Source organism: Megascapheus bottae, chromosome 15 (genome assembly GCF_031878675.1).
Source record: "Megascapheus bottae isolate mThoBot1 chromosome 15, mThoBot2.hap1, whole genome shotgun sequence".
Classification (NCBI taxonomy): domain Eukaryota; kingdom Metazoa; phylum Chordata; class Mammalia; order Rodentia; family Geomyidae; genus Megascapheus; species Megascapheus bottae.
In genome coordinates this window covers 57,611,233-57,629,046 of record NC_143523.1, presented here as the reverse complement: position 1 = coordinate 57,629,046, position 17,814 = coordinate 57,611,233, and the positions used below count along the sequence as shown (strand labels likewise).

The 17,814-nt window shown below is 54.3% G+C and overlaps 1 protein-coding gene across 1 annotated transcript in view; it reads left to right on the top strand.

Moving 5' to 3' along the window:
* The first annotated feature begins 1,223 nt into the window (after positions 1 to 1,223).
* Rasgef1a (RasGEF domain family member 1A) overlaps positions 1,224 to 17,814 on the top strand; it is a 44,762-nt gene continuing 28,171 nt past the window's right edge. The window contains exon 1 of the mRNA XM_090346778.1: positions 1,224 to 1,317. The gene's annotated coding sequence lies outside the window, so the exon portion shown is untranslated. The remainder of the gene's footprint in view (positions 1,318 to 17,814) is intronic.

Genomic DNA, 17,814 nt, shown 5'->3' with positions numbered 1-17,814 from the left:
GAGCCACAACTCTGCTATGGACTTTTTAGTGGTTAATTGGAGCCAAGAAGCTCATGGATGTTTCTGTCTAGGTTGGCTTTGAACCTTGATCCTCAGATCTCAGCCTCCTGTGTGGCTAGGATTAAAGGTGTGAGCCATTGGCACTGGCCCTTATTATTTTGGGGGACGGGTCATGGCCTGGGTGCTGTCCCTGAGCTCTACAGCTCAAGGCTACCACACTACCCTTGAGCCAAGCTTCACTTCCCATTTTCTAGAGGTTAATTGGAGAAAAGAGTTTCAGGTCCTTTTGTGCCTGGGCTGGCTTTGAACCTTGATCCTCAGATCTCAGCCTCCTGTGTAGCTAGGATTACAGGCGTGAGCCACGGCACCCGGCTGCATGAACCTATTCTTTTAATGTGTATGCACATATATTCTGGTCCTGGGGCTTGAACTCAGGGCCTGGGCACTGTCCCTGAGCTTCTTTGCTCTAGACTAACACTCTACCACTTGAACCACAGCTCCACTTTCAGCTTTTTGCTGGCTAATTGGAGATGAGTCTCATAGAGTTTACTGGGATCCATGATCCTCAGATTTCAGTCTCTTGTGTGGCTAGAATTAGAGGTGTGAGCCACAGTGGTTTTACTGTCACACAGCTCTCTGGAATCCCCAAAGGGGTTTCAGGGCTGGCCATCTCACCTCCCGGGGGGAGATGAGAAAAACAAAAGCAGGCACACAATCCTGGATGGGTGCTGGTGGCTCATACCCGCAATCCTAGCTTCTCAGAAGGCTGAGATCTGAGGGTCATGGTTCGAAGCCAGCTTGGGCTGAAAGGTCTGTGAGACTCCCCCTATCTCCAATGAACCAGCAAAATACGGAAGTGGAACGGTGGTTCACGCGGTAGAGCGCCCGCCTTGAATTAAAAAAAAGCTCAAGGACAGCTCCGAGGCCCCGAGTTCAAGTCCCAGGGCCCACGCGCGCGCACACACAGAAACCCAGCCCAAGGGGACCTGGCTCGCCCTTTCCCGGGGCTTCCCCCCCCTCCCGCTCCCGTGCTGCCGGCGCCCTGTCCGGGCACCATCGCCCCGCACCCTCCTCCGCCGCCCGCGCTCCCGCGCCGCCCCGCGCCCGCCGGGCGCCCGCCCGCCCGCTCGCGCTCCCCGGCGCCGGCTGCGGAGGGAGCTGCTCTGCCCGCAGCTGGCGCAGCGGGGGCGGCCGCGGTGGGCGGGAGCCGCGGGGCCCGGGCGCCGAGCATGAGCCGCCGGCGACACCGGGCGCGCGCTGCTCGGGGCCCGATCGCGGCGCGAGGGCGGCGCGGTAGCCACACTGGCCCGGACCGAGGTAAGCAGCGGCCGCCGACCCCCGCCCTCGGGGCGCCCCGGGGGCCCTGCGACCGCAGCCGGGGCCGGGCGGGGCGGGGCGCGGCGCGGCGCGCGCGGAGCTGAGGTCCCGGCGCGGGGCGCGCGCGGGCGGGGGTCGCCCGAGGTCCCGGGAACTCCACCCAGGGCGGGACTGCGCCGGGACCCCCTGCACCCCCTGGGTCTGCCGGGGGGCCCGGCCTGGCACGGGGGAGGGGGGGCTGGGGGATCGGAGGAGCTGGGGGCTGCGCAGTTGGAAGTTTCCATTTGTTGTTCTGCATCCTGGGCTCCGCGGGTGGCATCGTGTCACGCACTTGCTGGCTGGCGGGGAGTGGGGCGGTGAGCGCCGCATTTCGGGGTGGTGGAGGGGTGCGCCCCTGGGGGCCAGGGTCATTTGAAGGACCGTGTGTCTCGCGGGGCCTGGCCGGGAGCGGGCAGGGACAGGTGCGCGCCGCCGCGGGCTGGGTGTGCGTGGAGTGTCCGGGCGCGCGTGGGGGTGTTGGGTCTCCTCTGTGGGGAGGGTCCCGCCGGCGGCCGAGGCTGGGGCGTGTTTATAGGGAGGCTGGCACCTGCCTCTTGGGAGTAGCCGGGGTGCCCAGTCTCCTGCCATTCTCCCACTGTCAGAAACGGGGGAAGGGCCCAGATGGCCACTTGTCCCAGGAGTCCAGAACCCTCGGGGGTCCGGTGGCCCACGGGGGACCCTCTGGAGGGATTCTCCCAGCCCAGCCTGCCTGCATCTGCGTCCCTCACTGCCCACACTGGGGTCCAGCAGCCCCGGCCTAGCTTGCCAGAAAGTGGAGGAGACAATATGTCTAAACTTGTGAGCCCTGGGCAGACTGCGAGGCCCCACCAAGACTCAGTTTCCCCATCAGCAGGATGAGGGCACCCCGACCCTGTAACTGTTGTAGGCATTTGCAAGATGGCATCCATTGACACCTCTGTGTGTGTGTGTGCGTGTGTGTGTGCGTGTGTGTGTGTGTGTGTGTGTGTGTGTGTGTGTGTGTGTGTCCGTCCTGTAGTTTGAACCCAAGGCCTGGACCTGTCTCCGACTTTTCTTTTTCTTTTTTTGCTCAAGGTTAAGTGCACTAGGGCTTGAGCCACAGCACCACACCTGGCATTTTGCTGGCTGATTGGAGATAGTCTCACAACGGTCTGGGCTGGCTTCAACTGAGATGTTCAGATCTCAGCATCTGGGTTGCTAGGATGACAGACCACAGTGGATAAGGCGTTGAAACCTCTGGAAGAGGAGATCCGTGGGTTTCTCGTGGTCCGTGGGTGGAGCCTCTGCCCCTCTGCTCTTTGTGAGAGCCGTTGGTTGCAGCAGTCTTTCTGCCCATGGCCCTCAGTTTGAAGCAGGCGTGTGGCATGATCCTGAGGGAATCCAGTCTAGGATTCTGGGATGAGGCCCGGAAGCTGGGATTCTCCTGTTTTGGGGAAGCCATTTGGGGAGCTCAAGCAGGTATCCCCAGGTATGCTGCCTAAGAGCCAGCCAGTGAGTTTGTTTTTCTCACGAGGCATCTTGGAGCCAGCCGATGGCTCCCATCCACCTGGCAATTCATGGCAGTGGAACAGTTCACACAGAGCAGAGGGGTTTTGGGGTGTAACTTAGCAACTGCAGATGGAGGAGGAGGAGAGAGATGAAGAGGAAAAAGAGGGACTTGGAGGGGGAAGGAGAAAGAGAAGAGAAGGGGAGGTGGAGGGGGGAGAGAGAGAAGTGAAGGGGGGAGGAGTAAATGATGGACCCACCCCTCTGAGGAGAGCAGAGGGAGGGACCTGGCCAGGTGTACACACACCTGCCTGCCTGGTCCCCTGAGAGGTGGCTTCTGGGATACACAGCTGGGATCTGGAGCTTCCAGCCGCCCCCCACCCCGTTCCCTCCTCACCTGTAGAGGGAGACCACCAGGGCAGCAGTGGGAGCAACAGCGCCGCCACACGGCCAAGCGAGACATATACAGGTGCTCTGCCAAGGCAGGGCAAGGGGTCTTTGAGCCCACCCTCCCCTCAGGGACAGAGGGGAAGCCCACCATGGTTTGTCCCTATCCTAGAAGAGGGGCCTCTGGTGACTGGGTGTGGAGTCCCAGGGGAGTCAGGGAGGCCAGGTTAAGGCTTCCAGATCCTTCCCAGATGTGTCCAGCAGGGACTCCTTTCTTCCTTCCCTCCTCCCTCCCTATCTTTCTCCTTCTGAGACCTCTATCTTAGCCTTGATCTGCTCTGGCTATTTTTCTCTCCAAAGCTGAGCAGAATCTGCCTCTGTGACTCCCTCCCTCTCTAGATTGCCTCTCCCTCTGGCACACCTTCTTCCTGCAGAGGAGTGCTCACTGAGCAAGCTGTGCAGGGAGCAAGCTGTGCAGGGGTGAGAAGGAGCACCGCGCCATGGAGGAAGGGCTGTGGTCCCCACTGGTAGGGCCCCTGACTCGAGTGTCTAGGGAGGAGTGGTCTTCTTTTTGCCTGTCTGCTTTCCTTTATCATTGTGTGTGTGTGTGTGTGTGTGTGTTGGTTCTAGGGCTTAAACTCAGGGCCCGGCCCGGGCACTTTCCTTTAGCTTTTTCACTCAAGGCTGGTGCTCTACCACTTGAGCCAGAGTCCCACTTCTGGCTTTTTGCTGGCTAATTGGAAATAAGAATCTCAAGGATTTTTCTGACCCAGCTCGCTGTGAATCCAGGTCCTCAGCTTCCTGAGTAGCTAGGATTACAGGCGTGAGCACTGCTACTGGGCTTCTCCGTGCTCATAACGGATTTGTCTTCCTATCTCTCCCTTGTTCACTGGACCCAGAAGCTCTTCCAGGTCCCCTCTGTTGGTGTTAGGAGGTCACCTGGCTTGTGGCTACCCTCCCTACTTGGTGCCTGGTATAACTAGCAGGGCACTGGAGGTCTGTCCCTGCTTGGTGAGCTGGCTATGTGCTTCCTGTGAATTCAGGCTGGGGTGAGGTGAGGCCCCCTCCGGGCCAGAGGTGAGGGGTGATCAGGGCATGGCAAGGGGCACACTTAATGTCCTTTTATCTCTGCTCAGCTCCTGGACCGGGTAAGAGATTAACAGGTGACAGGCCTCAGAGGTGAAGGAATTTGTACAAGATCTCTCCCATCTGCTTCCTCCCTCCCTCTGTCCTTCCCTTCCTTTCCTGCTTTCTTTTCTTTTTCTACTCTTCATTGTGCCAGTCCTGGGGTCTGGACTCAGGGTCTTGTACTCTCATTTGGGTCTTTGTGCTCAAGGCTAGTTCTGCTCTGCTTTTGACATTTTTGGTGGTTAGGTGGAGTGAAGGTCTCTAGGATTTGTCTGACTGGACTGCTTTTGAAACTTGCTCCTCACTTCTTGGCCTCCTTTGTAGCTGGGATTACAGACAGGAAGCTCAGCACCTAGCTTGATTTCTCCCATCTTAAGATCACAAGTTTGCCTCCCTCGTAGGCCCCCACCCACCCTTCTCCCCTGTGCAGGCTGACTTTGAAGATGTGTTCTTTGCTTGCTCACCCAACATCCTCACCTCCCACTTGCTCCCCACCCACGCCCATCTGTACACTCCAGTCCAGGGAGACCATCTGCACAGACTGTGGACTCCCTTCCCTGCTCGCTGACACTACCTAGGCTTGGCTTTCTTACCTGGCTGCTTTTTTTCCCTGGGAACTCAGTGTCCCTGTCTCTCAGAACCCGGGCTGACACCATCCCTCCAACCATACATTCCCTTACTCCTTGCTGAGATCCTCCCAATTCTCCTGTCTTCCGGTTCAGGGCTCCTCTACATGTAAACCCTGTGAAATAGTTCTTGGGTAACTATGGATACCTTGTCCAGGGCCATTAACGCCCCCACACCCTAAATCCTGTCTGCCTCAGGATCCCCATCTACGCAGCTGGGGAGCCTTGGTCTTCCTGGCTTTTCTGTTAGGTAAGTCACCCTCCCCTCCCCCGGCTCCTTCTCCTTGCTTTTTCTTTTTCACCAGTCCTGGGGCTTAGACTCAGAGCTTGAGCACTGTCCCTGGGCTTTCTCAAGGCTAGAGCTCTACCACTTGAGCAACAGCACCATTTCTGGCTTTTTCTATGTATGTGATATCGAGGAATCAAATCCAGGTCTTCATGCATGCCAGGCAAGCACTCTACCAGTAGGCCACGTTCCTGGCCCCCTTACTTGCTTTTATACCATTATTAGGCCTTGAACCCAGAGCCTGGGTACTGACCCTTAGCTTTTTTGCTTAAGGCTGCTGCTCTTCCACTTGAGCCACAGCCTCTACTTCTGGCTTTTAAAAAACTGAACATCAGAGTCTCAAAACCTGCCCACACTGGTTTATGAACTTCATTTCTCAGATCTCAGCCTCCTGAGTAGCTGGGACGCCAGACCTTCTATCAGATCAGCTTGTGCATGAAATCTAACCTCAGTCCACCCCAGGCTCCTACTCACTGTGCTCTTGGTTCCCTGGACAGTCCCCCAACCCCGAATGCAGCCTTGGCCTCTAGTCTCCCTCTGTCCCCCCCTTCCCCCCCGCCCCAGCCTTCTTCCAGTGTCTTTCTGCACAAGTGTGATGTTCAGATGCCGCTCTGGATCCTAGTTCAGGCCCGTGGAACGCTGGCTCCCATGCTGGTGCCGTATGTGCAGAGGGCGCTGAGCTGCTGGGTAGTGGTACAGGGTGTAGATCAGTGTCTGGAAATGTGTGCAGGGGTGCCTGGCCTAGACACAGCACTGCCCATGTTCTGATAGAGGGGGCTGACTTGGTGGAGTGGGGGAGTCATGGGGGGTGGAGCTGAGAGGCCATAGCCTGATTTGTTGTCACCACCACTTCCGTTTCTCCAAGTGTCGCCCTCAGTCTCTACCTTGAAGAGAGAGTTCTCCCTGGATCCAGTTGCCATGACAACAGTGTTCACAAAAGAGTAGCTTCTGTGGAGGAGGCGAGGCTGGCTTGCCCAGAAGCTGAGGGTGCTGGGAGAGGGTGTGAAATTCTGATGGGTGTATCAGCAGAGCCTGCTTCTCTCCACTTCCAAGCTCACTCAAATCTTCTTTCCCCCCCGCCCCAGGCCTCTGGTCCCCAAACTCACCCCATGTGACATAGCCTGAATTGCATCTGGGTGTGGTCAAGACTTCCAGCCAGCCACAGCTGGACTGCCCAGGAGCTCTCCAGTGTACCCTGAGCCCTGGCCCCAGATGTTTCCCAGGGTGGATGTGCAGGCACAGGGGCCCGACTTCAACCTGAACCCTAAACCCCACTAGCTCCAGTGGGCTGTGAGCTCTGTACAAGTCCCATGGAGCTTCATTTTCTCTACTTAAATTCTTCCTAGGTCTGCACTCCGCAGCTGGTCACACGGAATTCCTGGATGGACCGAGACCTCCATCCTCAGAGCAGAGAAGGAAGGCAGGCAGGAGCTGGCCCAGCTGGGGGATGGGGTTGAACAAGATTGAGACTCGCACAGGAAGTTGTAGAGTTCTTGGGCTGGTGAGATGCTGAGTTAATTACTCAGAACAGGCAGGAGGCATCTTGAATTATTCATTTTATTGGTATTAGTGATAGTGGGTGGCCCCCAAATGGCTGGGTGAGGAGTGGAGCCCCGTGGAAAGCCAGCCTGGGGAGCATAGGAGCCATCAAGCTGTTCTAGGAAAGCCCGGGTTCTGCCCCTATGCCTCACTGCAGGCCAGGTTGTTTCCTGCAGCCCCCTCTCCCTGTGGTTAAGGGGTCCTTTGTGTTCTGTTTTTTCATACAATGGCTTGAGTGTACCTGGCAAGCCAGAATCACCCCAATTAAAGGGCAGAGCTAGAACCAGAGGTACTTGGGTTGAATCACCTGTTCTGCCCGTGGGCTGCACAGAGGTATGGCAGAGGTATGGCTAGCAGGGTGGGGACCTCATGATCAGGACCCGTCCCAGGATGTCACCCGGGCCACTCCTCTAGTGACGAGGCTTCGAAGGCCTGGCCTGCAGTGGGCACAGTGGGCAGGGGAAATTGCCTGCCAGTCAACCTATGGGCACACCTCAACAATAGCAAAGAAACAGGAACTTGCAAAGCCAGGTTCTGACTGTCACACCTGCATCCAACTACCCAGGAGGCTGGGATCTGAGGATCTAGGTTCTAAGTCAATCCAGGAGGACAAATTCCAGAGACTCAGCTCCAGTGAACTAGCAAAAACAAGCAAAACCTAAGTGGAGGTGTGGCTTCCATGGTAGAGCGCCGTCCTCAAGTGAAAAAGCCAAGAGAAAGTGCCCTGAGTTCAAGTTCTAGTACAAGCACAGACACCAATTAAGATGAAGGGTGTTTTGGGAGTGTGGCCGCGTGCCATCGCTGAACCTGTCTGAGGAGATGTGCACACTAAGGAGCCCCACCCCTCAGGCCCTGCAGTAGGGAAGACCAGGAGGCAGGCCTGGGGAAGGGGCAAGAGGCAGGTAGGCCCAGCCACATCCACAGGGGTACCTGAGAATTTGTGGCGTCCCCTGGCTTCTTAGGCCAGGACCTTGTCCATACTGAGATTATTTAGTGTTGGTACAGAGGCTTGAACTCAGGGCCTAGATGCTGTCCCTTAGCGTGCTCATTCAAGGCTTGCACTTGAGCCACAGTGCCATTGGAGATAAGAGTCTCACAGACTTTCCTGCCCAGGCTGGCTTAGAACTGAGATACACAGATCTCAGCCTCCTGAGCAGCTAGGACTAGAAGCTAGTAGCTGTCAGGGACAGCCAGCTCCTGCTGAAGGAAGTATCACTTCTCATTGCCTGGCTTACCCAGAATGCACCATACCCTGTGATGATTTTCTTTTTCCCAGGATGCAGTCTGCTCCATGCTACCTGTTGCTGGGACCTAGGACTGCAGGCCTGTAGGTGTGCTACACAGGTGAGCTCCAAGGACTTTCCCAGGGAAGGATTGATTGACAGTCTCCATTATTGGCTCTGGACTCATGGAGGTCTGGCCAGAGTGAAGAGATGTTGAGATTGTTAGTTTGTGCTGGTCCTGGATTTTGAACTCCAGGCCTAGGCAGTGTTTCTGAGGTTCCTTACTCAAAGCTAGCACTCTACCACTTGAGTCACACCTCTACTTCCAGCTGTGTGTGTGTGTGTGTGTGTGTGTGTGTGTGTGTGTGTGTGTGTGTGTGTGTGGTGGACTTTTCTGCCCTGGTTGGCTTCGAACTGTGATCCTCAGATCTCAGCCTCCTCAGTAAGCTAGGATTATAGGTGTAAGCCACTGGCACCCAGGGAGAAATGGAGATTGAATACCAGCCTCTAGCCAGTGTGGGCAGGGTGGATAAGGAGCACTGACTGGATAGTCTGGGACCTTCACTGCAGACCTGGTATCCTGTGACCACCATTAGTCCCTTGCTCAGGCATGGCCCGCCTCCAGCAGCTATGTGTCCAGGGAGTTCCTGCTGGCTTGAGTGGCATAGATTGCCCAGCATGGATGATCCAGCAAAATGAGTGCAACTGAGAGGCAGCCAGACACAGACTGTGTAGGCCTGGCCCAGGGTCTAGAGAGGAGAAACTGAGATTATGTATTCATTTAACACTGGGCCTGCCTGGGCAGTGTTCTTCAGGTTTTCTTGTTCTGTCTCTTAAGCCACAGCTCCACTTCTAGTTTTCAAGTGATTAACTCACTTGAGTCTCATAGACTTCCTGGCCTGGGCTGGCTTTGAATCGTGATCCCGAAATCTGAGCTTCCTGAGTTGTTAGGAAGACAGGCGTGAGTCACCAGCACAGGCTCACCTTAGGATTTAGACACCTTCACAGCCACCTACTCAGGAGATGTGGGCTGTTACGTGGAATTCAAGCAAACTGTCAAGCAAACTACGTCCCAGTTTCCTTATCTTGAGATGAATAAGTGATAAGCTCAGTGATAGTGGCAGATGGGCCTCTGCAAGACTTCCCTTCTGCTGCAGCTCTGAGCTTACCTGCACAGGTGTGATTTTTGCACAGGATTCTGCAGGAGACAAACGGAAACCTCCTCAGCCCAGCTGGTCCCACTGGGACAGTGCAGACCCATGATGGCATCTGTGTGATTGTCCAAAAGGGGCTGTCATTTGACATATGAGATCCCGCTCAAGGGGAAGGAGGTCTAGGCTGTAGACCATGGGCTTGTGGGTACAGGGGGTCCACGCCTCTCCTCAGGCCAGCAGGGGCCACTAGGGAAAGAAACGCTCATGGCCTGGGAGAGCTAGGGGGGAATCTCTTCCCCTAACCGCATCAAAATATGACAATGTAGCACCAGGACTGGCATTAGAAGATGAGGACACGTGTGCCCAAGGGCACACTGTATTGTCCCCTCATCCAGAGGGGGCTAAGGCCTGGACAATGGGGTGCCCCATGAATCCTGCTCTCCCAGGTGGGATCTGTGGGTCCTGGAATTGGGGACTCCCCTAGGGGAGCCTCATCTGGCATGACTCACGCAGGCCTCGGCAGGCGAGTGCAGTCAGATATTCAGTGTGCATATGTGACAACGGAAGCCGGTCTCGAGAGGGGATAGGAGGCTGGGAAAGGGAGGGGGGCAGAGATGGAAGGGGTGACATTGGTCAAGATGCATTGTGCTCATAAATGGACATGTTGAGTTGAAACCCCTCTCTATTACTACTTCAAGATAATAACTTAAAAAATGCATATGCAGGCCTAATGTCGGGCTGGAACTCATCACTGGAGTATTAGGTAAGTAAGCTCAGAGGCAGAGAACCCAACCTGAGGCAGAGAGTCAAGTCTGGGGCATGGACTCCTGCTATGTCACCATCATCCCTGGAGCCACATCGGGGTCTCGTTGTGAGAGCAAGCCATAGAAGTTTAGGAAGATGATGTGGGGAGAGACTGCTGATCAAAGCACGCTCCTACCCCGTGTGCAGGCTGTGGGCAGAGCACTGGGAGGGGGGAGAAAGGGAACACTGCGATTCCAGGAAGAAACCTATGTGCAACATTCACCTGGGGCTGTGGCCAAACACGTGCCTAGCATGTGCTAGATTCAAACCCTGGATGACCTGGATTGATCCGGTATTTATATTATTAACATAATGAGGCCAGGAGTGTGGCCTCTTTGGTAGAGTGGCCTTACTGGTAGAGTGCTTTCCTAGCATGCATGAAGCCCTGAGTTGAATTCCTCAGTACCACATACACAGAAAAAGCTGAAAGTGGCACTGTGGCTTAGTGGTAGAGCTTGAGCAAAAGAAGCTCAGGGCCTCGAGTTCAAGCCCCAGGACTGGCAAACAAAACAACTAAAAACTCCATAATGTTTCTGTGTACGTGGTACTGAGGAATCAAACCCGGGTCTTCGTGTATGCTAGGTAAGCACTCTATCACTAGGCCAAACTCCTGGCCTCTCTCCATAATGATTCTTTTTCCTTTTATCTTTTTTCTTTCTTGTCCATTGGTGTGTGTGTGTGGTGGGGTGGGGGGTGGGGGGGTGGGGACCTTGAACTCTGGGCCTTGAACTCTTTTTTTTTTTTTTTTTTGCCAGTCCTGGGCTTGAGCTCAGGATCTGAGCACTGTCCTTGGACTTTCTCAAGGCTAGAGCTCTACCACTTGAGCCTCAGCACCACTTCCAGCTTTTTTCTATATGTGGTACCGAGGAATCGAACCCTGGTCTTCGTGCATGCTAGGCCAGCAATCTACCACTAGGCCAAACTCCCGGCCCAGGGCCTTGAAGTCTTACTTGGCTTTTTCTCTCAAGGTTGGTGCTCTACCATTGGAGGCATACATTCAGTACTTTGCTGGCTTATTGCAGATAAGAGTTTCATGGAGGGGCCAGGAATTTCGTCTAGTGGTAGAGTGCTTGCCTCACATGTACGAAGACCCACATGCAATTCCTTGGTACCACATTCATAGAAAAACCAGAAAGTGGTGCTGTAGCTCAAGTAGTAGAGCTTTAGCCTTGAGAAAAGCCCAAGAACAGTGCTCAGGCTCTGAGTTCAAGCCCCACGACTGGCAAAAAAAAAAAAAAAGTTTCATGGACTTTGGTTCTCAGACCTCAGCCTCCTCAGTAGCCAGGATTACAGGTGTGAGCCACTGGTGTGCATTGCAAGCCACCTCTGTTGGCAGGGTGAGGCAACCAGATGGAGCTCAGGGCGCTTCTCCTGAGTCCCTGTGTCTGGTCAGTGATGGCGTGAGACCTACACGTGGACTTCCGGGCTCAGCCCCTCTGCTTCCTGACTTCTAGTCTGTGCACTGCCCAGGCTGGCCTCTCCTTCTTGAGGGTCAGATGATAGGACCCTGAGGGCACTGTTGGCTCATGCCTGTGATCCAGCTACTCAGGAGATTGAGATCTGAGAATCGTGGTTCCAAGCCAGCTAGAGCAGGGAAAGTCCTTAAGACTCTTACTTCCAGCTAATCTCCAAAATGTCAGAAATGGCACCGGAGCCCAAGTGGTAGAGTGCTAGCCTTGAGCACAAAAACTCAAAGGCAGCGCTCAGCCTTGGGTTCAAGTCCCAGGATTGACACACACAAAGAAACTGAGGGATAGTGCCCGGGTTCTGAGTTCAAGCTCTAGTACTGGAGTGTGTGTGTGTGTGCGTGCGTGTGCATGCGTGCACGTGCATGTGTGCACGAGGGGGCAGGGGAAGGGAGTACACATACAAAGATAAAAGAAATAAAGGAAGTGCTGTAAAGTAACTGCTGTGTGCTGTAAGGCACACATTTCAGATCAGGAGTGGGTGAGCACGGCCTGCCCGAACGAATCTAGACCAGAGTGGCACACCCAGAGGTGCCAGGCTGGTGTTGGGGGGTTCCCCTGGGGTCTCATTGTACACAGTGACTCCTGGATAGGAGCCAAGCCCCCACCTACCAGAGGAGGGAGGTGGGGGGCTGTCCTAATTCATATGCACACTGCAGCTTCCAGTGTTGCTTGGCAACCACAGGAGAAGTCAGAGAGCTGCCCAGACCACGCAGACGCCCCCAACTCTGGACCACAGTGTCTTCCCAGAGATGCTGGTGTGCCTTGGTTCCCATATGGTTCACATACCCCCACCACCTGCGCCCCAGTCTGCGGCGGGGCCTCCATGTCTTCTATACCAGGGACTCCTGGCCTTAATCTGGCCTTAGCCAGGACCCTGTACTCTTGGGTAGTCCATTTCACACTTACAGCCTCAGTCTACATTTTTTTTCTTGTGCCATCCTGGGATTTGAATTCAGTGCCTGGGAACTGTCCCTGCGCTTTGTTGCTCAAGAACAGTGCTCTACCACTTGATCCACAGCTCCACTTCTGGGTTTTTTTTGGGGGGGTTAATTGGAGATACAAATCCCATGAACTTTCCTGTCTGGGTGGATTTCAAACCTTGATCTTCAGATCTCAGCCTCCTCCTTAGTAACTACGATTGCAGGCCATGAGCCACTGGCACATTGTCAGTTTCCATATTTAAAAATGGGCCAGAGGCACTCCTTATAGGGCTTATAAGGAAACACTGACTCAATCTGCCTGCCTGCCCTCTCTCATTCCCTTTATCCCTCCCTTCCTCCCTCCTTCCTTCCTTTCTATGCCAGAACTGGGGCTCGAACTTAGGATGGTGCTCTCCCCTTGAGTTACACCTTCTGGGCTTATTATTATTGTTGCTGGTGTTGGTGAATTGCTGATAAGAATCTCTCAGATTTGTCTGCCCAGGCTGGCTTTGAACTGTGATTCTCAGCTCTCAGCTTCTTGAGTGGCTGGAGTTACAATCCTGTGTTAGCTATGAGGTTTCAGACCCGGGACAGTGGGGGTTTGGCATTGGTGGGGCTGGGTTGGTTGGTGACAGTGTGCAGGGGACTCTGTGAGTGCTGATTTAGACTCCAGGTTCAGTGGAGTGGCCATCCCCTCCCACCCTCTGTACATCTGCACACCCCAAGATGCCAGCAGGCCTGGGGTCAGCTCTCACATCTTGGCCGGCTGGATTCTGGGAGACACAGCCAGGTGGGGTCCAGGCCAGATGTTCGGGGAAGTGGGCAGGAGGGGAAGGTGTGGTGGCTGGTGGATAGGCGGAAAGGGGAGGAGGATGTTTACTCTCTGTGAGGAGCTGGGCAGGGCAAGTTCTCTCATCCTGATGCTTTCCTTTAGCCATTTCCCCTCTCAGCCATACCCTAAGCTGGCTGGGTGGAGCCAGGCATGATGATTGCCAGGCACTGGACTGGGGGCTTCCCAGAAAGGTTGGAAAACCCCCCAGTGCTGGTTCAGCGTCTTCTGGATGCCAGGAGGAAAGCCCCCAGCTCTCCAGTCCTACTGTGGGGGGAGCAGAGGAGTAGAGGGTCTCTAGCTGGTGCTGGGGTGACTCTGGGGTCCACCTTCAGGCAGGGGAGGGCTGGTAGTACTGCCAGCCACAGGGGTAGACTTGGGGTGTGCCTGTCACTTCTGTTACTGATTCTGTGTGTTGTCTCTTTTGGGGTGCCTCCCAGCCTCACTCTGCCTGCATTTGGGGTGCGGAGGGTCAGCTCTGAGCCTGCAAAGTAGCACTGAGCCTAGACTGGACGTACAGGACAGGTGGCCCTGTGGCTGGGAGTATTTGATTTTCCTCTGACTTCCTTCTAGGACAACTAGGGAGACTGGAAAACTGTCGTGGCTGTGGGGCTTGAACTCAGGGCCTGGGTGCTGTCCCTGAGCTCTTCAGCTCAAGGCTAGTACTCTACCACAACGCCACCTCTTGTGGTTCATTGGTGATAGAAGTCTCATGAACTTTTCTGCCCAGGCTGGGGTTTGAACTCAGGGTCTGGGCACTGTCCTTGGACACTTTTTGTTAAAGGCTAGACACTAGCTCTAGTGCCACTTCCGGCTTTTTCTGTGTATGTAGTTCCAGGGAATGGAACCCAGGGCTTTGTGCATGCTAGGTGAGCATGCTACCATTAGGCCATACTCCAGGACCCCCAGGATGGCTTTGAACCTCCATCCTCAGAGCTCAGCTTCCTGAGTAGCTAGGATTACAGGCATGAGCCACCAGTGCCCTGCTTACATTTTTTCTATGTTCTGAGGGCCAAGGTGTGGGCATTTTTGGAGGCCACACAGTTCTGCAAGCCACATCTCTTCCCTAGGGGTAAGCAAAGCACTCCCTTCTTCCCCCTCCCCAGTTCTACAGGACTTCAGTCTGGAAATCCAGACAGATCCATATCCATCCATCCATGGCCTGATTTACAGGCTCCAGCTCTCAGGTACAGCAGGATGAGGGGCTGACAGACCGGTGTCATGGAGATTTGATCCAAAGCCATGTGTGTGGAACTCAGATGGTGCTGAAGGAGGGAGTGTTTTGGAGGAAGGGTCTTTACCTGCAGGTTGATGCTCCTATGGGATTCAGACTTAAGGGTGGTCAGGTCAAAGCTGGCCTGTGTTGCAGTGAGTGGGGGCCCTTCTCTTCTGTGCTAGTGGCCTGAGATGGCCCCATCCCTGCATCCCGGCCTTCCTGAGGTGGCTTACGGTCTGGTCATTGAAGCCTGAAGGGAAGACTATTCCTTTCCTCTGCTCTGCTGTGCTTAGCGAGGCAAGGGAGAGCAAACCTTTGGAGAGAAAGCACTGGAGACGCCCACTCCAGATCTTTCCCTTTGCCCCAGGGGTTGGGGCTGGCAGGGCGTCACGGAAAAAGCTGAGTTTGCTAGCCAGGCAGGGCCATCATGAAGCAATTTGGGATCTGGGCCCTGCCTGGCTGTGGGTGTCAAGGCCCCTGCCTGACCTCAACTCCACCTGGAGAAACGGCCTTCCTAGCTCTGGGCCTGTGCCTCTCCCTTGTTGTCAAGGCAACCTTGTCTACAAGACGTTGCTATGGGTTGAGCCCAACCCTCTTCCCTTCCACACCAGTGTGGGCTCCACAGGTTTGGGCTTTCTGATTCCCCATGCTTGTGGATCAGCTATGCCTGCTGGCACCCTTGAGTTAGGAGGTCCCTGATGGGGGAAGGGGGTCTCGCAGGTGGGTGGCAGTGCCATGCCAAACATGGGAAGGGAACCCAGCTGCCCTCTAGACTCCTAGTTTCTACTCGTGGCCAAGTCAGTCACTTGTGTTCTCACCCAAATCTCTGGTGGTGTCCCCGTGGCCAGGGCAAGATAGAACTCATGCCCTCCTGTGTGCCCGGGGTGCCCCCACCCCCACCTGCCTACTCCCCAGACTCCAGTGGTCCCTTGTGTTGTGGGGTTCCCTGTTCACCATCTTCCTTTCCTGGCTGCTACTGGGCGGGATGGTGGCTTCTAAGTCTGTCCAGCAGCAGCCCGCCCAGGCCTTGGGGAGCACTGTAGACAGGATGCTGAGGCTTAGGGGATCCCCCTAAGCCAGAGAAAGCTGAGCTAACGACCTAGATACCTGCTGGACCGGAAGAGGTCCGGGCTGTCCAGCGGCCTCCCCGGCGTGCCTTCACAGACTGCTCAGAGTGCACGCTGGCCCCTGCTCACGAGTGGAGGTGAGCTAGCTTGGTGTGGGCCCTGGATTGATGTCTCTGTTTTTCACAGCTGCCCGAGTCTGGTCCATTACACACCAACGCCTCGTGCCCAGCTGCAAAGGAAGAACAGTGAAACAGTGTGTGGCCTTTTCTTTTTCTCTTCAGTGCGTGTGTGGGTGTGTTCTACTGTGCACACCGTCGTGGCTGCTGAGCTTTCTGGGGGAGGGGAGCCTGCTTAGTGACACCAGAGCCTCCAGATGTTGGAATGGCGGTGGGAGATGCAGGCAGCAGGCAGACCCCGCCCCACGAGAAGAGGTGGGGCTGGTACGGACCTGTGGCTCAGCCAGATAGCTGACCAATACTGTATGCTGAGGCTGAGACAGAAAGGGAAACTGAGTCACAGAGCTGAGGTGGCAGCCAAGTGCAACAAGGCCCTACCCCCACAGAGTAGTTAAGGACTGTAGCAGAGGTTCTGATTGGGCAGACAGCTGTGCAGAGACTCTTTCCTCCTCGCCCATGATTAAAACCTTTTTAAAAGTTGTTATTACAAAGCTGACGTATAGAGAAGTTAGTTACACAACCTGAGAATTTGTTGTTACTGTTGTTGTCAGTTATGGGATTTGAGCTCAGGGCCTGAGCACTATCCTCAAGGCTAGTGCTTTACTGACAACGCCACTTCCAGTTTTCTAGTGGTTAAGTGGAGATATGAGTCTCACAGACTTTCTTGCTCTGTCTGGCTTTGAACCGGTGATCCTCAGATCTCAGCCTCCTGAGTAGCTAGGATGACAGATGTTAGCTACCAGTACCTGGCTCTTGTTAGCTTTGTGAGCTAGGGTCATAAAGTGCTGGCCCCTTTCTCGCTACCCTGGTCGGGAGGGTACACCCATACAACTCATCCAGAAGGAACTAAGGTTCAAAGAGAGAAAATAGCCCTGAATCCCAAGATGGAGAGATTCAGAGGAGAAAAACCCAACAGGGAAAACCACAGTAAGTCTCTCTCTTTAACCCCAGTCCTTTGTTCTGGCCACACTTGGTGAAAAAAAATGTTCCTCAAGGCCTCTCCTCCCTCCCCCCCCCCCCCCCATGGCCCCATGCAGTGGTTCTGGCATGAAAAGGGTTGCTCCGGCTCTGCCTGGCTTGGGCTGCACACAGAGGACAGTACATCCAGGAGGTCAGGGGTGGCTGACTGCTGTGAGCCCACCAGGTGTTGCCCTGGAGCTGAGAAGGTGGATGTGGTGCCATCACTGACTGGGACATGCCATGTACCTCGTGGACAGCACTATACTCACAATTTCCTGTAGGGGGCGCTGCGTGCTCCCTGTGGTCTCAGGCAGTCCTTGGCTGTGTGTTACTTTATGGGTTTTCCTTTGACCATAGGCTTCACCAGGGCCATACATTGGTTGATTTTATTCAAAGGCATATCACCACTGGATAAAACAACACAGGGCACCACTAGTTTGGTAAATAATTACTGAATGAATAGGAAAAAAAAAACCTACAAATCAGTCAACACCGACACCCCCATAGAGGCTTGGAAACACAGGGTTTGTCAGTTCCCTGTCACTCGGCATTAGAGAAATACAAAGTCTGCAATGAGAGTCCAGTCACCAGAAGAAGCAGGCACTTTCCTAGACTGCCTCTGTCACTGGATTCTGAGAGTTCTTTAAACATATTCTAGACATTAGACCCTAATGGCATTTATTCATTTGCTCTGAATCATGGGCTTATTCATTCAAGGATAGCACTCTACCACCTGAGCCATAGCTCCACTTCTGGCATTTTGCTAGTTAAGTAGAGATAAGAGTCTCACAGACTTTCCTGCCCTGGCTGGCTTTGAACCTTCATCCTCAGCTCTTAGCCTCACGAGTAGCTAGTGTGGTCCTTGACTAGTGTGTCATTTTAAATCCTTTGCCATTTCTTTTATTATTCATGCTTATTTCCTTAGTTGTTTTTAGTTGGGTTATAATCAGCAAAGTAGAACAATGTAATTCAGATAAATACTTAGAATAGAATACAGAACAAATCACCTCTCTGGAGCTCTTCTGCGATTTATACACTGTTTGCTCACCAATACACATTTATTTGCTTACTCATTTTACCAATACACATGTATAATTCTTGTTTCATGTGGTTTTCATTTAATTCAAATAGACATATTACATTTAAGCATACAGTATTTTCTATTGTCTTGTATTTAGCTCTATGGCTTGCTTCATTTTCATGTGCATTC